General features: G+C 44.6%; 1 protein-coding gene across 1 annotated transcript in view; it reads left to right on the forward strand.

The window, feature by feature from the left end:
* Positions 1-15,846: 15,846 nt before the first annotated feature.
* ACSL3 (acyl-CoA synthetase long chain family member 3) overlaps positions 15,847-26,761 on the forward strand; it is a 65,620-nt gene continuing 54,705 nt past the window's right edge. Inside the window, exon 1 of the mRNA XM_049106457.1 lies at positions 15,847-15,975. The gene's annotated coding sequence lies outside the window, so the exon portion shown is untranslated. The remainder of the gene's footprint in view (positions 15,976-26,761) is intronic.

Below are 26,761 nucleotides of genomic sequence, written 5' to 3' on the forward strand. Positions count from 1 at the left end.
CAGGTACCCTAAAGGCTTTTGTTATCCTCAGGACCAATCTATAGCATTAGCAGCAAAGGGGTGAAGTGGGGAGGAGATGTTTCCATGTTTTCCTAAAGAGAATTGCAAATGGCTATGAAGAAGGGAATCTGCCCCTCCTGGTGAGCAGCATCCTTACTGCATCCTCTGTGTCCAGTCCCTTCCCGTTTGTCTTCTTTTTGACTCCTCTTTCCTATTGGACTTTTAAACATTGGTGATACCTGAGGTTTTGTCCTCCCCCCTTCCCCTTTCATAATATCCATACCCTTGACTGACCCATCCACAAACATGGCTTTAGCTACCCCCAGTCCCTGATGACATCCACATGTCCTGTTCTGACAGCTCTTGGATCCATCATACATCTGGACATTTCACACTGGATGTCCCCAGCTGTATCCATCATCTTATGAACACTTCATTTCTGCAGGAACGACAGCATCGACCAGCCGAATCATCCAAGCCAGAAATCTTGGGAACCCTCCTGGCCTCTCATTGTCTCCTCTCTCTTCTTCTTCCCCCCACCCTCCCTAGTTTTTCTGTCAATTCTATCTCCTAAATGTTGCTAATCATTCCCTTTTCTTTATCCCACTGTGCTTTGTTTACTTTCTCCTTATCAAAACCTACCAGGACCCATTGAAAAAGACTGTATTTGTCTCCCTGCCTCCAGGCTTATTCCTCTGCAATCTGTTCTCCAGAAAGTGGACAAAGAAAACCACACTTGGTCGTATTTTACTTCTGCCTTAAAGTCTTCAGTAGCTAATGCTTGCTTGCAAGATAACTTTCAAACATCCAGGCTCAACGTGGGTGACAAGTTCTCTTGTGCTCTTTACATACAGCCTTGTCTCGGGCCACTTTCCTACACATACCCTGAGTTGCAGTTATCCTGGCCAGCTTATAATTCCAAAAATGCACCATGGCCCGACTTGCCTTCGTGCTTTCACATGTACTATTCTATGCGGAATGTCCACGTATCCCCTCATCCTCCACCTCTCTGCCGAACCCCTATGGGTCCTTAGGGACATAGCTGGAATATCCTCTTTTAGAATCATGTCCTGATGGCCGTGGGCTGATTCTGAAGCTTCTCCTTCATAACCTTCCTCTATCAGCCTTATCAGTAGTGTGCTGAACTCTGCTCCTTATCACACTGTCTTAATACCGATCTTCTTGGATAGCACCTTCACGAGGCTACTTATTATAGGTAGGAACTGGGTCAAGCAATTTGATATGTAGAAGGAATGAAAGACATGTTGAATGGATGCTCCTTGCCTGGAAAATTATTCTCAGTGCCAGATCATAGGGGGTTGGCAGGCAATCCTTCCTGGTATTCACAGCAATGTCCTAGAGTTCCTTGAGACTCCAAGGTTGGAAAGAAAAGACAAATTGGTTGGGAACCAAAAGTCAGAGCATGTTAGACAGACATTAGAGACGCAAAAAAGAGAGTAATGATAATGAAACTGGATTATTCGGTGTGATTACTTGTCAGGGGAACTGGTAGACATTTCTTGTTTTTGCTTTCTAGCAATGTTTTCCATGTGTACTTTTTGGGACACCAACCTTTCTCCACCAACTCTATTGCTGTGGTTCCGGCGGGGATGAGCCAAGCCTCCACACCATTGGTAGACACAGGCCCTCGGCCTGTCCAATCAGAGCGTTTCATCATTTCCTTTCCCTTGCCAATTGGTTCAGACAAAAGCTCCTGAGCCAAGTCAGATCAATGACACTAAACACCAGAACCTTCTCTGGAGCTAAACTGAGATTTTTCTGTGTTCACTGAGGTTACTTGGTGGAAATATAAGGCAGAATTATAAACCTACAGTGGCCGGTTGCCAGCTTGGTGTCGGTGTGGGAAAAGACTTGAGAATGCAGCTCATGCAAAAGAAGGAAGAGCTGCAAAGCAGAAAAACAAATTGCTGATGATAACGTTTGAGTGTCAAATCCAACTTTGCAAGAAGCCGAGTCTGTGTGGTTTTGTTTCTCGCGATAAAATAAATTTTCCTTTTTGAATAAGGTAATTCAGTTTGGGTCTCTGGCACTTGCAACCCAAAGAGGCTTTATTAGTACTGAAATCAGGGTGGTCAGCAAATCCAGAGGGGGAACAAATGAGGAGACAGGCCCCCGGTTCTGTGGTTCTGTGACAAGGATGGGTTTCCCTCCATCCGTATCATCATCATTTCAGCCAATGACCCTCTGGGCATGTAGCAGAGGAAAGAGTACCCTAGAGAGAGGGGCGGGGTCTCAAACCACGGCCCACTGAGATGGGGTACATCCAGCCCATTCTCATGCACCACAAAGTTTCAAAACTGACTTTGGTTTATATTATTTTTAATTACTAATACATTACTCTTGTAGAAATTGAAATATTACAGAAAAGGCAGAAATTCTCCTGACTTCAACTTGACCCTTCCCCTCCAGAGGCTACCCCATAGTCTGCTTGCTTTCTTTAAACACGCATGACTCAGTATGGACACGCAGAGGAACAGAGGTTTGTTTTTCGCGATGGCTCTCTGGTGGGTAGTGGCTGTGATTACAGAGGGTCTGCCCACATCCACGCTAAAGGTCAAGTTCCAGCGGCAGAAACACCTCCCCTATCCCTCGGTCACCCAACCCCAGAGACATCTGAAACTGCCCCTGCCTTCAAATCCCTGCTGTGTGTGTAGCAATCTTCTCGGAAAGGTCACTACTGATGGGGTTCCTGGGTGGCTCAGTCGGTTAAGCATCAGACTCTTGATTTCAGCTCGGTCATGATCTCAAGGTTGTGGGATCCAGACTCACGTGGAGCCCAGGTCGGGCTCTCCTGCTCAGTGCAGAGTCAGCTTGTCCCTCTCCCTCTGCTTCTCTGCTCCACTCACCCCCTTGATCACATGCACTTTCTCTCAAACAAATAAATATAATCTTAAAAAAAAAAAAGTTGCTTTGAATAGCACCCTGGGAAAAGAAGGCTGAGCTAAATTATGGCTTCTCTCATTTTTTCCTCACTCATTTTTTTAAAGTTATGTAACTGTTATACAAATATTTGCTTCATGTAAAAGATTTTAAAAATATGGAAATACACAAACCAAAGGTGAAAATCCGCCCTCATCCTGCCATCTCTCCTCCTCAACCCCTCCTTCATTACGTTGTATACATTCCCAGTCCTTTTCTCTTCATTTTCACTATGTATCTTGCAAAACAGCAATATATTTTAGAAACTTTTCCTTGTCCATGCCGTAAGATTAGAGGAATAAGTTAAAACAAAAACAAAGAACATGCCTCTAGGTAATGAGATACAGGATAGGCAAGTTTCAAAGGGCGGGTGAGGAGGGGCAGGAAATCTTTGTGTAGGAGCCTGAATAGGGAGGGTGGGGCTGCTTTGTGTGGGGCAAAGCACTCAGTGGGGCCACGGAACCAGCACCCCTCACTGACTTCCCGGTTTTTCCATTCCTGCTTCTCCGATTCTGAGGCTGGGAGGATGGTGCTGTGTCACGGGAGTATTTCTTTTAATAATTAAAATAACATGTACATGAAACACCGATTCAGTACATAAATGCTATTTTTCCATCTTAACATTTTGATTTAGGGAATAGTCGGTGGAAATGTCAGAGCACTCCCCCAGCTGGTTAACCAGGCTAGAGGAGGAGGGGGCCGTTCAGGCAGATCTGTCTAGGAGGAAACACGGCTTTACATTTCTTTTTTGCTGTGTTTATGCAGAAAGCTGAGCTGGCCTGACCTAGTGCAGGAAGAAAAGGAAGCCCTGGAAATAGGATCCCTGCTTTACGGAGATGGGGAGATAGAAGGTACCAGACTCCTGGTAAAGGCTAAATGATTCTGTTGACGCAAGATAGAACCTCACTTCACAACAGTAACAAGCCACTTGCTTGAGCTTCAGTGAAATTCATTTTGAAGTCCTCCTTTCACTTTGTCTGTAAACTAGGGTGTGTGAGTTCTGAACGACCTGAGGCTGGCTTAAGCGAACACACACACACACACACACACACACACACACACACACACTCATTTCACCAGTCAAAATAGTGGTGGGTGGGCACTGACTTCAAGAACCACCAGATTTGCGGCGGCCCGGGTGGCTCAGTGGTTTAGCGCCACCTTCGGCCCAGGGCCTGATCCTGGAGACCAGGGATCGAGTCCTATGTCGGGCTCCCTGCATGGAGCCTGCTTCTCCATCTGCCTGTGTCTCTGCCTCTCTCTGTCTCTCATGAATAAATAAATAAAATCTTAAAAAAAAAAAAAAAGAACTACCAGATTTGGGGTTTCTCACCCCCATCTCTTCCCAGAAGCTGTGTTGGCCTGATGGCTTCTGACAGAGGCTTGACTGGGACATGGTAAACTTTAGACTTAAACCATCCCAGTTCAACCTCTTTCCTTGGACAAAGATGTAAAGATGCCAGGGATGCACTCTGATTGGGTGTCCCTGGGTCACGTGACTGCCCTTGAACCAACACCCCTGGCTTGAGGGACAGTTTTTTTTTTTTTTTTAAGATTTATTTATCTGAGAGACAGATAACGAGCACAAGCAGGGGGAGCAGCAGAGGCAGAGGGAGAAGCAGACTCCCCATTGAGCAAGGAGACCATGTGGGGCTCGATCCCAGGGCCCTGAGATCATGACCTGACCCGAAGGCAGATGCTCAACCGACTGAGCCCCCCAGGTGCCCCTAGGGACAGGTTGTTCTGATCGGCAGGTTGGTTCCCGAGGCCAGTGAGGAAGGCTTGGTGACAAGCCCTGTGGCCAGAAACACACAGAGTGGGGAGGGGCCCTTTCCCAAAGGGAAGTGGTGGCTTTTCATAGAAAGGAAGAGCTCCCCGGAGGACAACATGATGTGTACGCGAGAGGTGATCTTTTATAGACAATCTAGCTGGAATTTAACGTGATCGCGTGGGTTAACACAGAGCTCTGACGTTTCATGTACAAGGTCTTTATCCCCCGTGAGAGTGTGCTTGTCACATCATTACCTGTAGTAAACATATCCTAAAGTATTAAGGGAAACTATTATTTTTCAGAGCCACTTGGCTAGTGGCAGTTAGAAGAGCCACACTGGACGCAGCGCCTGGCTGGCTCAGTCAGTAGGGCAGGTGGCTCCTGATCTTGCAGTCACGAGTTCAAGCCCCATACTAGACATGGAGATCAAAAAAAGAAAAAAGAAAAGGAAGGGTTATATTAGGAAGGCTCATCAAAAGCCACAATTTCTCGTTAACTGCCCATGTGGTGGTTTACCTCCTTCTGTCCTTGCTAGAAGTAGCTGATTGGAAAGCGGGGAAATGACAATTTGTAACTTTTGTAGTGAAGACACGGTGTGGTAGGTGACTTTGAATCTTTGAGTTAATAACGCTGGTATAAAATGAGGCTGGGAAATAAATAAATAAATAAATAAATAATAAATAAATAAATAAATAAAATGAGGCTGGGAAAACGCTGTGCCATCATGGGTATTCGCTAGCATCACTCAGGCCCGCAAGGACATGGCAATCAGGGAGCCTGTCCAAGAAAACTGTGGGTCACTTTTGGAGGAACGTGGTTCTTTAATACATTTACACACAAATTTTTTTTTTTTTCTTAGTGCAGCTCGGCGGGGGCGTTGGGAGCTTCTGCTTCTGGATGAATAGCAAACAGTCATGATCAACTTCAGGTCTGTCCTTCCATGACCTTTATCCCAGCTTTCTCCCCATCGGTGGAAAGCTCCATTGTGTCCCTGTTTGGTGTACCAAGGCACCAGAAATCAGAGTTGCTCTCTCTGTTCCCCTGGCCAGCGGTTTCCTTCTCTCGGGGACTGGCTCTCTTCTCTTGGCGAGCATATCTGCAACTGGTGGTAGATGATCTGACACCAGTGGTGAATCAGTGCTTCTCAAACTGGGGAACCACCGAGGGCTCCTGTTAAAAATGCAGATTCTGATTCAGTAGAGCCGGATGGGGCCGGAGAGTCTGTGCCTCTACTAAAATTCCAGCTGAAGTGGATGCTGCTGGTCCGTGGAAATACATTTTAAGTAGCAAGGTATTAAAGTCACAGGTAGGTGTCCCTAAATAGACGAGGGACTCCCACTATACTTTTAGTTAACCTTCGAGACTTTCACAAATTATATTAGTTTAAGAAACATGCTTTTAAGCAAGGTATGATGATACTAGATGATACTAGCAAGGTATAATCGATACTAGAGTGTTACGGCTTAGAAATAATATGGAAAGTATATAAAACAGATAAAATATAAAGCACAGAAAATGTTTTCGTATTTGTTTACAGAGCTTAGACAAGTGTAGGTTCTTAGAGATCTGGTATAAGCTGGCATAAAGTAGTAAGATGCAGATCTTTGTGTAGTTTTTTTGTTTTTTTTTTTAAGCCAGATGTGTGGCATAGTCTTACTTCATGGAACATTTCTGGACTAAAACTGTATCATAGTAAGAGAAAAACAAATTAAAAAGGTGGGTTTTTTTGTTTTGTTTTAAAGATGTTATTTATTTATTCATTAGAGACACACAGAGAGAGGCAGAGACACAGGCAGAGGGGGAAGCTGGCTCCCTATGGGGAGCCTGATGCAGGACTCGGGACTTGATCCCAGGACCCCGGGGTCACGCCCTGAGCTGGAGGCAGACACTCGACCCGTGAACCGCCCAGGCATCCCTCAAATAAAAAAGGTTTTAAGCCAAGATTTGAAGAAGCAAAAGAAAAACACTAAAATGACGTCTCTGTTTTGATTTTGACCATACTTCTCAGTTCTGCCTGTTGGTGTTTCTACTTTTAGGAGGATAAAAGATGCCTGGGTGGCTCAGCTGGGTAAGCGTCTGCCTCTTGATCTCAGGATTGTGATCTCAGGGTCGTGAGATCTGACCCTGTGTGGGGCCCCATGCTGGGTACGGAGTCCCCTGAAAGTCTCTCCTTCTCCCTCTGCCCCTCCCCCTACCGTCCTTCTCTCTCTCAACAAATAAGTAAATAAGTAGAATATTTAGAAAACAGAGAAAGAGAGAATGAAAGAAAAAAGGAAAGAAAGACGGAAAGGAGAGAGAGAAGAGACATTCAGATTGGCTTCCACCTTTTCGAAGGCTGGGTAATTACCCTAAACACCAGGTTCTGGAGCAGGCCCTGCTGTGTCTTGCATACCAGCGGCATCTACCGCGTGCGAGCTAAGTTTAGTCCAAACTCTTCCTCACTGCAGGCCTACGTGCTGCCCCCCACCCCACCCCTGGGGACCCCGCACTGAGTCCTGGGGACGGACCCAGCCTAACTGGACCAGGTATATGTTATCTCCCTGCACACAGAGCCGGTTTTGAGGTCACCATAGCAGATTGGTTGTGATCAAGGGCATGCAATGCAAGGAGAGGTTTCCCAGGATTTCTGACAAAGATAGCTCTTCCTTGTTGTGCTTAATGTGGCGATTTGAGGAAGGGTGGTATAGAGCCTGGCGAACCATGGCTGGTGAAGTCAGCCCATGGAGGAAGACAGCCCTGGAGGGGGCAGGAAAGCTGAGGAGCCCGCTGACAAGTGAGTCTGGATGAAGCTGCACCAGAAGGAAACTCTATCTCCAGGGTTTCAGTTACGGGACTGAATGGATGCCTTTTTTTATTTAAATCAGCTTGAGTTGAGGTTTCTGGTCCACTGAAAATGAAAATGATCTTTTTTTTTTTTAATTTTATTTATTTATGATAGGCACACAGTGAGAGAGAGAGAGAGAGGCAGAGACATAGGCAGAGGGAGAAGCAGGCTCCATGCACCAGGAGCCTGACGTGGGATTTGAACCCGGGTCTCGAGGATCACACCCTGGGCCAAAGGCAGGTGCTAAACCACTGCGCCACCCAGGGATCCCTGAAAATGATCTTAATTGGCCGGGGTGTTCTTGGAAGCACATGAATATCATTCTTCTTTATGTTTCTTCCCCCACCAGCCCAACGTGGTGCTTTTGCACACAGTAGGTGCTCACTAATGAATGAATATCACAGAAGCCTTTCTGGGTGGGAAGTTGAGAGCTGTTTGTCTAATCCCAGTTCTTGCAATAAGGAATGTGTGACCATGCATACATCACTTAACCTGTTTGGACTCCGTGTTCTCATTTGAGGTATGAAGGGTTTCGACCAGGTCACATGCTCTTGGCTAATAGTATTTTAGTTCCCACCAGTGCAGCAGTACTGGCTGCTGACCTATACTGTTCCTATACAAGGGCCTATACTGTTTGGTCAGTGCTTTTGCTGTGCTGTTAAATATTTTAATTATCTCTCTTGTAAATTTATTTTTATTTTTACATTTTAAAGATTTTATTTGTTCATGAGAGACACACAGAGAGAGGCAGAGACACAGGCAGATGGAGAATGAGGGTCTCTGCGGGGAGCTCAATATGGAACTCGATCTCAGGACCCCAGTGTCACGACCTGAGACGAAGGCAGATGCTCAACCGCTGAGCCACCCAGGCATCCCCTCTCTTGTAGATTTATTAAGTCAACAAACATTGAGTGCTTCCTGCCTGTCAGGCACAGGGTTAGGCCCTGGGATATAGTAGAGAGTGAAACACACGTGGTCTGGTCTATTGTTTTCCTGCATCTCACGACCCAGAGCTGTGCTGATCAATATAGCAGGCTCTAACCATCTATGGCTGTTGAAAGGTGGCCAATCCAAATTGAGGTATACTCTCAGTATAAAATAAACACCTGATTTAAAAGAGTAGCCCCCAAAGTATTTCATTAATCATTTTTTTATATTGATTATAAGTTGAAATGATGACATTGTAGGAACAGTTGAGTCATATAAAATATATTACTATGATTCATTTGGGTGTTTTCTTGGCACTTTTTGAGTGTGGTTGCCAGAAAATATAAAACCACATATGTGGCTCCCATGAGATCTCCAGTGGATGGCACTAGATAGAGCAGGAGACCAGTGATTCTCAATTTTTAATGTGTCTATGAATCTCCTGAAAAGTCTTGTTAAAATGCGGATCTGGTTTGAGTAGGTCTGGGCTGGGGCTCAAGATGCTGCATTTCTTACAAGCTCCCAGGTAATGACGCTGCCATTGCATGCAGCAAACCTTGAGCAGATGGGAAGGGCTTAAAAGGCTTATGAAATGGTCAAACGTGGATTGGAATGTATGATTGGGAAAAAAATGTATAGGTATGACTTCATTATAGAAAGAACGAATATTAAGATAGCTAAAGCAGTCGCAGAGGAAGTCCTGGAAGTAAATGTATTGTAAGGACAGTCAGTCAAACTAAGAAACTGTTCGGTGTCTTGTGAGGAATTTAAATGTCCTGTGACTACTAGCATTCGGGTATGGAGCCCCTTAAACTTATGCACGTGTGCACAGTATTTAACAGTTGATTTCGACAAATATTTAGTGAGCTGACATGGTGCAAGTAGTATATCTACCAGCACACTGAATAGATTTTTAGGGATGAAAAGCCAAAGATGTGCTTCTTCTCCAATAGCTCATCATGGAGTCAGAGAAAGAGGAAGACACGACTGACCATCACACGGCACAAGAGGCGTGAAGCTGTGGCGGTTTCTTTCATCTGGACTAGTAACTGAACTGATTTCTCTGTAGAAAATCTGCATCTATCACCCCATCACGTTGCCTCGGTGCTTTTGAGGTGTGGACTCCTGAACTTCACTGAAGGATCCCACGGTGGAGCAAGTCAGGCAGGTCAGGCCAGAGCAGAATGTTCCCGGCATGCAGACTGGGCAGGGAGGGACACGCAGTACCTCAGGAGGAAATGAGATTTTTGAGAAGACACTGAATTTCCAGGGGGATGGGAGTTGGCAAGGACCTCTAGCCATCTCGCTCGTCCCAAGGTCCTCAAACACCGAGGAAGCCGACCTTTGGGAATGGAGCAACTCAAAATTGCTCTGATTTCTTTGGAGCTCCTTATCAAGCTGTCCCTGAGGGCAGATAAACTCCTCTTAATTTTGTGAGCCAATAAATTCCATTTGCTTAAGCAAGGTTAATTTCCATTTCCTATTCTTTGGAATCGAAAGAGGCCTATCTAACCAACCAATTGCACAAACACAGCCCAGAGAATAGAACCAGTAGTTTTGCTTGGGAGCTTCACAGAGCCCTTGACATTTAAGTTAAATGCCTTAAATGATAAAGCAAGATCTAATGAACCTTTATAGGATAGGACTGTGCTCCCTGTTATGTTGATTGATTCTGCAAACCGGACAGGATTTCTAAAAAGGCCAGGTCAAGTTCACATGACACAAGAATACATTCCTAGTCTCTGGTCGAAGCACTCTAGAGCGAGAAGATGATTTTCTGGCCAAAAGTATCAGCCGATTCCTCATTAGGGCTTAAGGGTCATCTCCCAGGGCCGTCTTCCCTGACCTCTCTATCCAAAAGTGCCTCGCTCTGTTCCTCCTTTCTTCCAGTTATCCCACAAAGACAACTGAAGAAGCACCTTTGACTCTGTGATTATTGTGTTTACTATTTTCACTCATTTGTGACAATGATCTATCTTAGTAGACAAGCTCCTTAAGGGTCAGGACCTTTCCTGTCTTGCTAAGCGCTGTATTTGCAGCATCTGGCACACGACCTGTCATCCGGGTGCATGTACACATCTGTTGAACTAAGGTGCAGTTAATTAGGGCATGGAATCCCAGCCTTCCAGCCAGTTTATAATGGTATAAAGATTCTATAGCAGGACCAGAGAAGAGAAGCAGAAAGGATGAAAGGAATGAGAAGTAAGTTCAATAAGGAATTGTGAAAAAAGTTAAGACAGAAGGGAAGGCCTGGGGATCATTTGTTCACTTCACAACTCAACTCCTTATCAGGAAAAATGTGGAACGATTGCTCTCGATTGTCACAAACTTCTAAATCAGAGGCGGAAACAAACAGGAGCACTTCTGTTGGTCCCAGGAAGAACTTTAGCAACATCAGGTTAAAGGTCTGTAGTTCAGGGCTCAGCATACTGTGCTTTCCGTGGCTTGCTCCACCTTTATCAAGGGGTGGACTGTGGGTGGCCTACCCGATAACTCTTCTTCCCTTCATGGTTAGTAAAAGAATCATGATTTCATTTAAGGTGGTAATGTGTGTGCTTCTGGGAAATTTCCTATCCCAGTCTTTCTGGTCAATGGGATGTAAGGTGAGATGTGTGGGAAAAACAATACCATAATTTAATCGCCTAAAGAGAATTACTGGGAGTTGCATCCTTTTGTATTCTTCTTTTCTTCTTTCCTGATGCTTGGAAGGTAGATGTGATGCCAGGAGCTGCAGGTCCAGCAGTTATTTTGTATTTTATGGCCTTGAGCACGGAAGTCACACATGAGGAATAGCATAGAGAGAGAGAAACATCTTGGGTCTCTGATGATTTCATGGAGTTGCCATACTCCTTTTGTGGAATTAAAGTCCTTGAATGCTTCAGCCATTATTATTTTGCATTCTGATCTTACGTGTAGCCAAACTTAATTCTAACTGCTATTTCTCACTTTTTTAAAAAATTTCTCACTCTTTAATCAAGTATATCAAGTCTCTCTTCCAGACTATCTTAAAAAAATAATAGAAAGTCAACAATACTGGACTATAACTGCCTGAATTCAGAGTTCTTTACATTCGTAAGATGGAAAGGAGATTCAAGCCAATTGACAAATTACAGAAAACGTTTAAGAAAGATAAAAGACGATATATGCAGAATCTCCCACATAGAGTGGCAATCAAACAGGCCCGGCAATGTATTTGAAGAGACTTTTAGGCATATACAAATGGTGGCTAACAAATGTTCATTGCCTGAACTGGAAATTATCATTAATCAAAATAAACTAGGAATAAGAAAGTAGGTGCTGTTCCTTTAAAAAGATCATTAATTTTAGCCCATTTTCATGGAATTCTGGTGGGTAAGAGCTGCGAATAGAGTCTCTCAATATATTTTACAATCATCAGGCCCTTGTTAAAGTTTAGGTATTATGTTTTGTCCCCTGAGTAATGAAGAATGGAGAAGAACAATAAAAATGATAAAAGGGATAGATGATAGGGCATTTGAAAAAAAAAATAAAAAAGATTGTTCAGCCTGGAAAAGAAAAGTAAAAGAGGACTTTTAAAGTATCTCATGAATATTAATGGTTATTACAAGGAAAGTGGTAGGTTCTTAATCACTAAAGTGAAACAAAATTAAATCACTTTATACTGAAGAATGTGCTGATAGTATTTATGCAATCTGGTGTCATGAGGACACATTGAAAAGCCTCAGTCCCTAGAGCTCTTTCCAGTCTCGAGTGGGTATGAGGTATCCAGGTATCCCACTGCGATTTCTCACCCCACGATCGCTGAACCTGACGTCCGTGTGGCAAAGAAGGGCTTTTCCCAGAAACGCAGGACCACAGGGTTTGGTTTGGACACGCAGGACCTCTTAGAATTGTCCTGATTCCTTCTCTGAAACTCAATGACTGGAAAATTCCTGGAAATACATTCCATTTCTTTTTCTTTTTTTTTTTTTTTTTTAACCAAAGAATAAATGGCAGACACCATCGATTGCCCACCTCCAGCGGATGCTGTGTCTCATGAATAAATAAAATCTTAAAAAAAAAAAAAAAAAGTCTGGAGGCTTATTTATTAAAAAAAAAAAAAAGAAAAAGATCCCTGGGTCCTCTCCTACTCCACTCCCTATAAATAACCGCCTGACGGAGAGGACCCCCCCCCACCCCCCCCATCCCCCCACCCCCCGCCCTGTAAGCTTTAGGCCAACCTGAGCTGCCGACCTGAGGTCAAGGGTCGCTCCCCGGGTCGCCGAGCCGCCGCCCCACAGAGTCCGAGCGGGGTCTGGGGCGCTGCCGCCGCGCGGCCTGGGGCTGAGGTGGAAGGCGGCCGGGTCCAGCCGCCGGTGCCCTCTCGCCGCCCTCGGGGGGTTCGTGGCTGCGGGGCGCGCCCGGACCCGGAGCTGCGCGGCATCGCCTCCCGCTCCCGGCGCGTCGCGTTGGCGAGGCCCGAGGCCCCGGCCGCATGGCGGCCGCCGTGTGAGCGCGCGGGGCGACGACGCCCTGGGCAGCCGCGGGCTCCCACAGACCGCCTCGAGGCGCTTCTGCTCGGCCGCCGCGGGGCGCTTTCCCACAGGCGCCCCTTCCCGCGCCCACACTCCCAGGGTGCCTTGCAGCCAGGCCGTGGCCCCGTGACCCGGTAACGACCCGGGCGCTTCAGGTCAGCGGGCAGTTGGGGGCGGGGCGGGCCGCGCCCTGACCCCGCAGTCGCCGCACGCGAGGCTCCCTGGAGTCGGAGCCGCTGGGCCCGGCGGAGAGGACCCGGCGACCGCGGCTGCCCGCGCTGCTCAGGCCCCGGACGCGACCCCGCGAGGAGGTTTCGGGGCCGCGCCCCGCCAGCCGGCCCTGGCCTCGCCCGCACCCGGCCCTGCGGCCCAGCCCCGCGAGGCTTCGCCCAGAGCACGGGGCCCGCGTTCGGCGCATCCCCCGGGCCCGCCCCGAGCCCCTGCGACCCGGAGAAGGACCGAGGCCCTGAAGGGTATCGGGGCTGTTTCCCTTCAGTGGCCGTTACCGTTTCGGAGTAAGGAAAGTGAAGGCAGATTCCGTAACTTCAAAAGCTCTAAATAAAAATAAAAAAAATATACTGAAAACCCTTCAAAAAGAAAAGCGACTGTGCGCGTATTCTGCTTAAAAAGCGAGACTTCTAGAGACGAGAACAACCGTATTTCCCTTTAGCCGAATATACCGAAAACCTTTCCAAAAGGAAGGCATCTGTGTCCATAGGGCATTTAAAAAGTAAGACTAAAAAAAAAAAAAAATAAATAAATAAAATAAAATAAAATAAAATAAAATAAAATAAAATAAAGTAAAATAAAATAAAATAAAATAAAATAAAATAGTAAGACTTTTAGGGGCAGCCCGGGGGGGCTCAGCGGTTTAGCGCCGCCTTCAGCAGGGCTCCCTGCGTGGGGCCTGCTTCTCCCTCTGCCTGTGTCTCTGCTTCTCTCTCTCTGTGTCTCTCATGAATAAAATCTTTTCTTTTAAAAAAGTAAGACTTTTAAATAAAAAGTAGAACTTTTTAGAGACTAGAAAAATTAAGTTTCTGTTTAGCCTAAGCTAACGAGATGAGAACCTAGAATTTTAATTCCAAGGAATATTTTCTCACAGAAATAGGTCATATATGTGTATGTAGATACATACATTTTATAAAATGAAGAGAGATAATGAAGAAAAGATGTTAAGATGTTGCTGGAATTCCACTAGTCTACTTTGTGCTTCTTGATGGAAAAAAGGTTTAGTACTGGTCTTCCTAAAATATGTATATACGTGGGAATCCCTGGAGGGCCCAGCGGTTGTGCGGCTGCCTTCAGCCCAGGTCGTGACCCCCGGGGTCCCTGATTGAGTCCCGCTTCCGGTTCCCTGCACGGGGCCTGCTTCTCCCTCTGCCTGTGTGTCTCTCATGAAGAAATAAAATCTTTAAAAAAATATATTCATACATATATATTTATATTTGCTTTTCTCGGTTGGAAATTACCTATTTTCTTAGAGACTTTTCCTGGTTTTGGAACTACCACTTCTACTCTACTTCCCTCTGCATGCAGAAGATTGGGGGTCTTTTTAGATGATTCTGCATTCCATTCACCTTAAGAGTCTATCCTTTGATAGCATTTCTATAGACCAGCAGCCACTGAACATCTTTTCTAGTGGAAGAACAGGTTGGCTGAGTCAGGCATCCACTCCTTTAGGTAGATAAATTGGCCTGGGGCCCAAGGTAAGGTGAGCTTTCTTTGCTCCGTGCATCATCACTCCACCTAGTTCAAGTTCAGACGCCTTCTGTGATTTTAGAAATTCTCTGGGGAAGTGCGCCCTTGCTTTTAGCCTGAGGCTGGCTCAGAAACGTCACCTTTCACCTACTTAAAAGTTTTGCATGGTAGAGAGATTTACTATTCAAGTAGCTATTTCTAGCTCCTTCACTGCTTAAAAACAACAACAACAAAAAAGAAAAACCCGAACCTTCCAAATCAGTTTCAGTTCCTGTGGTATCAAATCTGACTTAATGCTATTACTTTGTCCACAGACCAACTAAATATTTTGTTGGGTTAAAAAAAAGAAAAAGCCCAACTCTTCTACCACTAGGGCAATAAAAGTCATCTTTTCAAAATAGAGCCCTGCAGTTGTTTTAGCCATTTCTGTTTTGGTTTGCATGTGTTTGCTTTGGGGAGGCAGTGTACCTGCACTCGTGTCTTCTTTTTTTTTTTTCCTTTTGTGGTATTTAAAATGGATAAACTCTTCAAAAACACACAAACACTTTCAGATTCAGAAGAAGAATGTCCAAAGACAATAGTTTGGAGTAAACTTCAGCCTTTGAAAACAAACGTCGGTCTTGTATAAATAGTGCGTGCCTTTAGAGAAGATGGCTCTTTGCTGGGTTAAGGGAAGCCAAAGCATGAGGAATAGTAGAGGAATTTGCTTTGGATCTTTGAGCCCCTCTCGCTTCAGACATCCCCGAAAATCGTTTCGTTTTACAAAATTGGACGATGTGTGCGAGAACAGGGTAAGGATGACGATACCGCGCATGTTGTTACCCGATCTCCGCAGTAACTGCGTTTCTAGTTGTTTTTTGGGGGGGGGAAGGGCGGTCCTCCCCGCCCCGGTTCCGCCCTCCCGGGGGGGGCCCGTCGCGGCCGCAGAGCCCGCGCCCCCGCCCCCCGCCCCGCGCCCGTGGCGGCTGCGTCCCGGCCGCCGCGGCTCCGCGCACGACCCGTAGTAACCCCGTCCCGCCCCCGCCGGCCGCGCCGCGCTCCCGGCCGGGCTTCGATAGGCCCAGCCCCGCACGCGCCACCGCCCGCGGGCCAATGGGCGGCGGCCTCCCTGCATATGCAACGAGCGCCGGCCGGGGAGCGCGTCCCGGGCGGGTCGGCTCAACAGACGCTGGGCGGCCGGCGCCGGGCTCGACGCTGCGGCGGTGGCGGCGCGGCTGGGGCGGCGGCGGGGGCGGCGGCTGGGGCGGCGGGGCCCCCCCGGGAGGGCGCGGGAGCTCGGGGGGCGCAGCCGGGCCTGCGTGGGCCCGACGCCGGAGGACGCGGTGAGTGCGGCGGGGGCGGCGCGGCCTGGGCGCGGGGGGGCGGGGGCGCCCGTGACCGGGGGCGGGGGGGGGGGGCGCTCTCAGCCCCGTGCGGCGCGGCCGGCGGGAGGAAGGTGCGCGGCGGCCCCGGGGGCGGCGGGGGCGCCCGGGTGGGCTGTGCGCGGCGGCCTGCGGGGAGGCGGCGGCCCGCGTGCTGGGCGAGCATCCCCGACGCGCGCGGAACTGGCCCATCCGCCCGCTGAGAAAATGCGCCCGAGCTGTCTGGTCCCTGCGGCCCCTCCGCGACGGACGTCCTTAAAAATCCCATGGACGCCGCGGGAGGAGTGGGCCTTGCGACAGCGATCAGCCGAGGACAATGGCAAGCGGTTGACGTTTATTAGGGCTTTCTGGCCGCCCGGCCCGGCCCGGCCCTGCCCTGCCCTGCCCTGCCCGCCCGCAGCCCTCCGCGCCGGCGCTCGTTCCCGGTCCACAGCTGCGGAAGCTGCGGTTGGGACACGTGAACCTGCCCGGGACCCCGGCGAGGGAGAGAAGCCGGGCTTGACACCGGCCTGTCTGAAAATCCAGACCTCTGCATCCTGCTGCCTCTCCTTGGTGGCTGGCTGAATCGTTTTTTTTTTTTTTCTTTTTTTTTTTTTTACCCTTCCCTCGGGTGGGCCGGGGGAGCTGTCGTGTGATGACCTTCTTTCACGATGACCTTCTTTGGTGGTGATCAGCACCTCTCTTTTGTTTCCCCAGGTTAGTCCTGGGAGTTGAAGGTTGTGGCAGAGTTGCCCCAGAACTGTGTTCGAGGGTGATGGGAGGGCAGCGCTGTTGTGAGACGGTGGTGGTCATTTGCTCAGACTTTATTCTTTTGTTTTCTGGCATCTTCCTCCGCAGTTCGTACCCTTAGGGATGACTAAGACTTGTGTAGTCACCGTGGCAGGTTCTTCACACTTTTTCATGCTCCTATAGGAGGAAAGGGTCAAGGTGACAAGTCACCTGATGTTTTTGGGTCTCCGATGCTGGATTTGTTCAGACGTTTGGACGGGATTTAAAGCTGAAATATTCTTTGAGTCTGAAATGTCCTTCTTTTTTTTTTTTTAATTTTTATTTATTTATGATAGTCACACAGAGAGAGAGAGAGAAAGAGAGAGGCAGAGACGCAGGCAGAGGAAGAAGCAGGCTCCACGCACCGGGACCCCGACGTGGGATTCGATCCTGGGTCTCAGGCAGGCGCTAAACCGCTGCACCACCCAGGGATCCCTTAAATGTCCTTCTTGAAGGAAAAAAGGAAGGAAAAGGGTTGGAAGAAATGAAGGATTGGATAAATTAGGAGCAGAAAATCATGCCCGGGTGTCTGGTTTTTCGGGGAGGGGTGTTGTGGAGAGTCAGATCTTAAAGCCTCAGGATCTTTCTCATTGCTTATGTGCTTCCCTGCTGTCTGGTTCTGCTTAAATGACTATTTCCATTCCTCATTCAATTAATTGCTCAGCTAGAGCCTTTTAGCTCATGTTGTATTTTAGGTACCATGTAAGGTGCTGGGAGTATAGCGGTGAACGGGATTGGTGTGATCCTTGCCCTCATGGAGGAAACAGATAGGAAGCAAATCATGATACAGACAAATATATAATTACAAATTATGAGAAATGCAATGAAGGAAAAGTGTATGAGTAAAGATTATAATGAGGGTTGTGGAAAGTAGGGAGTTTTTGAATTGATAATGGTGTGATTTTACAGCCTTGCATTCTGAGTCTGTAATTAAATGTACCTAATGCAAGAGTTTGAGAACTTTTGAACAGTAATGTTCTGTTCGTTTCATGGTGTCTGCTCCTACCCAGAATATCACTGTAGCTCACATTACAAGATAGAAAAATGAGATAGAACTTTTGAAGCAGTCATTCTGCCTTACAGCCTAACTGTTCTGTGACACTTAAATTTTCCCTTTGGAACACAAACATTTGGGAACCCAGAATCTTTACGTAAGCTTTGGACTTGGCCTGGAAAGCCAGGCCAAAAAAGGTGATAGGTTTTCCTAACTTAAACAGCATCATAACTATCAAAGGTATCCAGGGTAGTTTACACTTAAAATTCTTGCCTCTTAGGAGACAAAGTGATTATGTGGTTTGGGAAATACAAGCTGTTGAGTATATGAATATTTCAGTTGAATGTGTATTAAGCCAATACAAATAATTCATTGCCGTACTTTTACTGAATGCCATCTGCATGCAGAACACTGCTAGGTGTACCATGTGGAATAAAAAAAAAGGTGAATTTGACAAAGTCCTTGTTTTCAAGGAGATTTAAATGTAATGAATATTAATACTCAGACTGAAGTCATGCCCGGTCCCCCCTACTTTTTCAAAGTAATACCATGTTAGCCCATTTGATCCTCTTAAGAGCCTTATATCACCAGCAGAAATATTGAGAAGGAAATTTGGAGGTAAAATTGTCAGACATGGTGATTAATGGTTGGGAGAAGACATCCAGTGATTGGAGCCACCAGTATAGAGGTGGTGTAGACCCCTGGGCTTGCTGTGGGATTACCCAGGAATGAGAAGTGGAGGAGGCCTGGAATGGAGCTGGGAAGAGGGGGGCTGAGAGGCCTGGGGAAGTGGGGGCATAGCCCCCTGGGAGCTGTATCCCTGTAGCCAATGAGGAAGCTCCTGTGGGAGGGAAGTTGAGTAACATCCTAAGGATTTAGCTACTCCGGGTCACGGATTCCCTTTCACACCCACATTGCTGGTAGAGGTGAGGTGGAGAGCAGAAGTGACTGGAAGGTGAAGGAAATGGAGATGGCAAGATAGGACATTTTCTAAGGGTTTTGATTTTATCATTTAAGTTTAAATGCTGATGGGAATGTGGGTGTTCTTTGAAATGGAGAAGTTGGATACAGATGAGAAAAGTGTTCGCTTATTTGTGCAAAGTTCCTGAAAAGATAGATGGGAGGGGGTGGGATCCCAGTGAGGCCTGTGCCTTAGCTGGAAGGTGGGCCCCTCTTCTGTAGTGACCCTAGACAGGTCTGTAACTGATCTGATACTAATCAGTACTTTATCCTCGAGCCCTGGCATTTCCAAAAAAATTGCCAAGAAAAATCAAGTCCAGTTTTAGCTCACTGATACGGTCTTTACAAAACCTCACTATGGACGCATTGTGTGAAATTGATTTAATATGTGATGTAGTGTTGATTTCATCTACCTTAATAGGGTATATACTTATTATACCCTGTGATTATTGTTTCTCTCCTGAAAAAGGAGACATTATAAACATTAAATCTTGTGATTTCTTCTACATGCTATTTTTAGTTTCATAAGAAAGTTTTTAGACTACTTCTGTTTCCCTGACATTTTAAATGACTTAGTTCTTTTTATTTAAAAGTTTAGCTTCTGTTTTTACTGGAATATGTTTACTTCTACTAAGGTTTCCCACTCTGAGGGATAAAGAATTGGTGGATGATTCAGTGGGTTCAACTGATCTGCTAATTCTTTTTTTTTTAATTTTTTATTTTTTTTAAAGATTTTATTTATTCGTGACACACACACACACAGAGAGAGAGAGAGAGAGAGAGAGAGAGGGGCAGAGACACAGGCAGAGGGAGAAGCAGGCCCCGTGCAGGGAGCCCGGCCTGGGAATCACACCCTGGGCTGAAGGCGGTGCTAAACCGCTGAGCCACCCGGGCTGCCCATGATCTGCTAATTCTTAAATAGCACTGAAGACACCTGAATAACCTTTTGGATAAACCACCTCCAATTACAGGTTTCCACTTGTTTGTGAAGATATTTGTTATAAGATACACAGGGACACTGCTTTATTCATTCATAGATTTATTTGGTGCCTATCTTGCAAGACACTGGGAATTTGAAAATGATTGGTAGTCTGTTCTCAGACTTCCTCATGGTTCATGGAAGGAAAAGTGTACGGACGTTATATGGTGTAGGCAGAGAAGGTCTGAGAGCAGGTGTGTTGCAGTGTGGAGTAATCAGTACAGACAGAGCAGAGGAGGGAAAAGGGGAGACCTGGTGGCAAGGATAGCCCGGTTTCCCAGAATGCGTTGGGCTGACAGCAACAAGGGAGCCAAGGAATAGAGTGTTTGACTTTGAATTTGGTCTGGGTGTGTATGTCTACAAATATGTACACATTGGTAATGTTATAATAATATCAAAGAATATTAGAAAAATTAAAAACACTTGCTATCATAATGTTGTTCAAGAGGGGAAAAGCTGTTCATTTTTCTGTCCCCTACGTAGGAAGAAATCCCATTTACACTCTTCTGGTACAAAGCCTAGTTTTTCTTCTTCTAAACTAATGGTCTTTGGAATAAGGCTGATAACCAACACCTTTATAGTACTTCCTCTGGTCAGGTACTGCTGCAATTTTTTTCTCACTTTTAATATATATATAAGTATTTTTTTCCCAACCATTCTTATTTCACAGATGAGAAATTGAGGCACGGGAGATCTAAAGCGACTTGCCTAAGCGTGTGCTGGATCTCAGCTCCGGCAGTTTGGTTCCAAAGTCCATGTCCTTAGCGCAGGCCGTGCACCTCCTGTCTGGGGCGACAGTTTGGCTTGAGATCTTACTGAGCGCTGAAGACAGGATTATACCAGGAAAGGAACAGGGACAATGTTTATCTCTTTTAATTACACATAGTTTACTGCCCCCCAAAGCCCTCCTTTACAGGGGGACATAGAGAGTAACAACCTAAATGGAGGGAGTTTAAACTAGAGTTTTCTTCTTGTACTTGAATGTGAATACTTAAGGTCACATCCTCCTTTAACATTCCTTCGGGGCTCAGTATCATTGCCATGTTAGAATTTTTTGCATCGGGGATATAAAGCAATTTGGGATGCTATAATCTACTAATATCATTTTCTTCGTTTTCTTTCTGTTAAAATAATAGATATGCTTTCTGTATGTCTTTCTGTATGAAAAATATTTTATAATATTTAATCCAGTTAAACCCACTCCCTGCCCCCAAATCCTCCAGTTAACCACTACTGTGAATTCGTTGATCTGAATTTTATTACTTGTAGGCATTTCTCTACAATTTTACTGTCCGCAGTTTTACTGTTCACTTTATGTGATTTTAAACTTCCGGATAGATAGTATTGTAGGATTGTGTAACATACAGTTTTTCACTCCTTATCACTTAATCATTGTGGTTTCCTCAATGAGTTTCATCAAAGTGGTTATGTACATGTCTGTTTAGCTCATTTATTTTCACTGTGACATGGTATTGCATTTTAGGACTAGACCACATTTTATTTGCCCTTTGCTCTGGTGGTAGGCCTTTAGGCTGTTTACTATTGTTGTTGGCATTATGAGTATTAGCATAAGTGTTCCTGAACACCATTCTTTGTCTAATTCCATTTTTTTTTTAAAGATTTTATTTATCTATTCATGAAAGACTGAGAGAGAAGCAGAGACACGGGCAGAGGGAGAAGCAGGCTCCCTGCCAGGGAGCTTGATGCAGGCAGGACTCGATCCCAGGACCCCAGAATTACTCCCTGAGCCCAAGGCAGATGCTCAACCACGGAGCCAGCCCCCCCCCCCCCACCCGCGTCCCTTTAATCCCACTTTTTACCCTGGAGTCCTCCCTGTGCTCCTTTTTCTTTGTACATTCCTAGCTCAGGTGTCCTCTAATCTTGTCCTTATTTGACTTAAGGTACTTCTCTGTCCGTCTTAGTTGTACAAACCACAGTGGGTGCTTTTCCTCTAAAGTTCTTTTTAGTAACTTTTAATTAATCTTGTTTGACTTTCTTCATTTTTATTTCTGTTTTTGTTCTCAGGCAATTCTGCAGATATATACCTAATATCATTTCATTTTAAATTCCAGTAATGACTGTAGGGATAATTCACTCATGCCCTTCCTCTTGAGAGATTTTTATCAGTTCTACTTTTGATTAAGCCAGTTCTGTATTTTAGTACTTGTTTCATAATTTTTCTCTAAAATGTACCTGTTGCCACTGTAATTTGGTGACTAGGAAATACGGACTTGGAGTGAAGATGGCTTGAATTTGAGTTCCGGGTTTATGTTTTTTTTTTTAAGATCTTATTTATTTATTCATGATCTTATTTATTTATTCATGAGAGAGAGAAAGAGAGAGAGAGAGAGAGAAAGAAAGAAAAGCAGGCCCCATACAGGGAGCCCGACATGGGACCCGATCCCGGGTCTCCAGGATAAGGCCCTGGACCGAAGGTGGCACTAAACCGCTGTTCCGGGTTTACTTAATCGCTATTGGCCTTGGCCTGTTTAGCACCTCTGTGATTCAGTTTCTTTTATAAAACAGAGATCGTAATGGAGTATACCTGTAGATCGTTATAAAGGATTATGTGAGGTAAGTGTCTGCATGTAGTCAATAATCAATAAATATTAACTATTTTATTTCAGAGTATGGAATGTATTCTAAGTCTAGTTTTCTTATTGCCTTCCAAAGCACCATTATTATCTTTACAAATACACTTCAAAGAAATGTCTGATGTGTTGTATTGGCTTATTAGGAGATGGGGAAGGGATAGTGTGAATTGTGGAAAATTGAGAGACATTTGCCAGTTTGTTATATTTTAACATCAGTAATTTAGGATTTATCTTGTGCTTTAATTAGCTGGAAATGTATCTAAAAGACATTGAAAGTAGTTTGACATGGTATACTTCTCATTCAAGTAACTTCCTCTCATTCAAGAAACTCATTCAAGAGTTTCCTCTTGTTTTACATACCTTTTGTAATAAGACGTTGATAATGATTCAGGTAGCATTCCTACACACACTAATTATCCTGTATCATCAGCTTTCTGCTGTTGAGTGGAGAAGGAATCATTGCCAACCATGTGTATAAAGCTTGCTGTGTAAATTTGAGCTGGTTCTTTAACTTTTCTAAGCCTTTCATTTCAGTTTCTTTAACATAAATATTTTAATTATTCTCTCCTCGCGAAGTTATCATGAGCGTTGAGGGAGACAGCAGATGGTAGTTTAGGGTACACAGGTGACCTTCTGTGTTGGTTGCTTGCCTCATTTCTCTGCCTCCTCTGCCCCCCCTCTCCCATTTTCTTCTTTGTTCTACCTTTCTTCCTCCTTCCTTTCTCTGCTCTTTAATGAAAGAATCTGCACATATTTAATGTAGACAATTGAGTTTGTTCCTGCATACACCTGTGCAGCGTCATCACAACCAAGGTAATTGACATGTTTGTCACTCCCACGGGCTTCCTTGTGTCTCTTTGTGTTTTGTTTTGTTTTTCTCCGTCCTCCAGAAGCCGTTTTTTGCTGAGCAGTAACGAGGTATTCTGAATCTGATGTGTGAGGGAACTCATCCTATAATAAAAGTGTACATTATTTAAGGGGGAGTAGGAAGTCTTATTTTCTTAAGGACAAGAATGTTCAATCTACGGGAAGATACTTACAAGATGTGGTTAATGTTGAGTGAGCAATACAGAGGACAGAATGGTCATGTTTGGCCAGGGTGACCAGGAGCAAAAGGAGACAGGAGTTGGATTTGAAGACGCAGTTGTGTTTGAGAAATGTACTCAAATGGGATGTCCAGGGCAGTTGCCAAGAGCAGGCCCGACAGATAAAATTGAGGCATTCCCCACAGGAGTTAGGGGGTCTAGGGAAGCAGGGAGGATAAATCACCTCCCAGAGGGCAAGCAAATAACAGAGGCCTGGAGAACAGAGACCGTTAAGGACTTGTATAAACTCATTTATTTGATTCCTTCAATTCAGAAGGTAATTTTTGAATGAATGGAAGTTTCTAGGAGTAGAAAGGGACTGAGCAGCCAGCAAGTGGAGAGAACCGAGTGAGTTCTGAGTTGTTAGAGGAAGAGTATTTGGGATCCAGCCCAAGTTGTTTCCAGCCTGCCTTGGTGACTTGGGGTGGCCCTGCCCCTGCCGAGCCTGGTGCTGGGGCAGTCTCCACACCATCTAGCCTTTCTGGAGTTGTTTCCTTGTCTAGAATCCTTTTCTTGCTCAGTAGTGTTACCATCTGCTGCTCCACCAGTGTTTTTTCTTTTACCTTCCTTTCTGCTTCCTTTTACTTGCCTCAGGATTTTTGTTATCTATGCTATATTTCTTCGGTTCCTTTGAAACTTTATTAGCTTTGTGCATTTCCTTCTGTGTGTTCATTTTATGTGTTTACTACTTGGAATTCACAATTGGGGTGTTTGCATGAGTTTTATTAGATACTAACTGCACTGCTGAAATAGTTCTTAACTTTTTGAATATTATTTTAGTTCTAAATTGATTTCGTAGATATGTTATAGGTCGTTTTTCTGCATTGATGTTTCTGGGTTGTAAAATTTCAATAACACCCTGGCCAACATTATTAAAAAGTTCTCCTTCAACCACAGAAGTTTCTTCTTTCTTTCTTTCTTTCTTTCTTTTTCTTTTTCTTTCTTTTTTTTACTTTTATCAGGATTTGCAGTATTCCTCATTCTGATTCTTGACTTTAGGTTTTTTACTGTAACGCTAAAATAACCAGAAACTCCTCTCTTCCCATTTGAGACTGATTTGATCTCTGGGCTTGATACCTCATGTTGACTTCTAAGATGAAATTTAAATTTAAATTTCTAAGAGTTTTAGTTCCACAGAAGACTAGAATGAACTACAATTAATTAATATTAGAACTGTGTATGATATAATTTTAACATAAATAGAATTCACATTAATTGAAATTATACCACATGGACCACAACCACATTGGTCATTATTATTATTTTTACATATCTACATATTTTACATACTATTTTTACATATCCTGAGTCATTTTCCTTTTGTATTATAATTTTCCATATTGCTAGTGTGCTAGAGTCTGAGAATTTGTATTCATCGTTTACCCTGAAATAGGCCAGTCTTTGTAGACTGATGCTTATTTTAACAGAACAGCACTCTTCTTAGAAATTCAAAGTGTTTAGTTTGTATATCACTTTTCTAAGGCATAAAAGGCATACCTGTTCTATCCAGTAGCATCTTGAGGTGGAAGGTGGTGGGAGGTCATAGTTGGGTGGGAGTAGGTAATGTCAAGGAGGGAGCTCATGGGACCCCACGCGTGAGGAAGGAGTAGAGAGGAGTGATGAAGGACTTGGGCTTTGTGACCACTCTGTTACTTGAATCCCCAAATCTAGTTCCACTGTTTTAGTTTTGTGACCAGAGCAAATTCCTTAACCTCTGAGCTTTGGTTTCTTTAGGATAAGGGTGAGGTTGGCCTCGTAGGGTACTTATACTCTCAAAGGTGTATGCAGCCCATCTCTAGGGTACAGGAAGGAATGTTAGAAACTTTATTTCTTTCTAAAATTTCCATATTTTCTGCATGATTCGTAGTGTTTGCAGTATGCTAGGATCACAGTACATATAGACAATATTAAGGGTAGACATGTTTGGAATACCAGTAGTTTTTACCACAAGGGGCTTGTTATAATTCTTAAAGTTTAGAGACTGGGCTCCTAGATAAAAAGCTAGGCCCTCCTTGGAGGCTTATTAGTTTGGGGGAAACTTTAGAGATGAATGGAGGGATGGAATGAGTTTGAAGAGCTTGGGTTAGTTGGTTCTGGGAAATGGATTCAGAGGTGTTAGATGTAGGGAGCATGTCTACAAGTTCATTTGAAAAATGGGGGACATAGTGAAACTGGCATGTGTGATGACTTGGGTTAGTTTGTAAAAGTCTTAAACCGTGTATTTTTACACTATATCATGTATTAGAAGATTACATGTTAGAAATTTGGTTGATATATAACCCAGAAACCTGAGTCAGTATTAGAGAATTGCTCTTGATGCATGGATAGTTAGCCTCCAGATAACTGAGAGCTGACTGTATGTATGTTTAAATTACTAATGTTTATTTATATTGTGTGATGCCAGCAGACAGACATGTTAACTATAGGTGATTAATTATAGCTTTGTGTTTCTTACTATTAATTTTAAATTGGCTTTATGAGATAATATGTTACCTTGTTGGATGTGTTTCTTTTGGGCTCCTCAAGGGGTATGTTTAATGTATTCCTCCCCCTGGAAAAGAGCTCTGTGAGGACAAGTATATTTGTATTTTATTTATACCCAGTATATAGAAGATAACTCCTATTTTGTTGAATGAATCGGTCCTTGCATCCCTGCACAGTAAAGGACACGAGATAGTGTTCATTAAATGAAGGGGAAAGATTTGAACATAACACTGAAAAAATTTTGGAAAGCCAACAACCTGACACAAAATGACCAGTGTGTGCTTATTAGTGTGAGCTCAGGAATGCTGAAAGAGTAGACTTCCTGTTGGTAAAATATGCATTTGAATAGCTAGCTGGCTGAGTGATATATACAGATATAATTTAGAAATTTCCTGATAAAGAAGATAGGAAGGTGTGATAGGTTGTCTCAGGCCAGGCCAGGTTCTTGAATTTTAATATCATGACTACTTGTTGCCTTTTTAAAGCCTTTAACACTCCTGACAGTGTCCTCATCGACCTTCATTATCTGTTGGTTTCTAGGGCACAGTTCTTGGTTTCCTTACCTTTCTAACTGGCTTTTGTAGTGTCTGTCCTTAATCTTTTTTAAGTGAATATACTATTTTTGAAGGATTCCATGGTTTTGACTCTAATAGGAATAGGGTCAGTGATGGTTCTAAAATCAGCATCCACAGCTCTGTTGGGAGGCCCAAGTGCTGTATTTCTGACAATATCTTGAGTATCTCTTCTGGTTATTCCCACAAACTTAATATCCATCCCTGTCCGTATACACCCCCCCCCCCATGTTTCTATTCTTCCTCTTACATTCTTCATATCTATAACAAGACACCCAACCTTCTAGAAATGTTGATACTAATTTTCATAG

Source organism: Canis lupus, chromosome 37 (assembly GCF_003254725.2).
Source record: "Canis lupus dingo isolate Sandy chromosome 37, ASM325472v2, whole genome shotgun sequence".
In the NCBI taxonomy this organism is placed as follows: domain Eukaryota; kingdom Metazoa; phylum Chordata; class Mammalia; order Carnivora; family Canidae; genus Canis; species Canis lupus.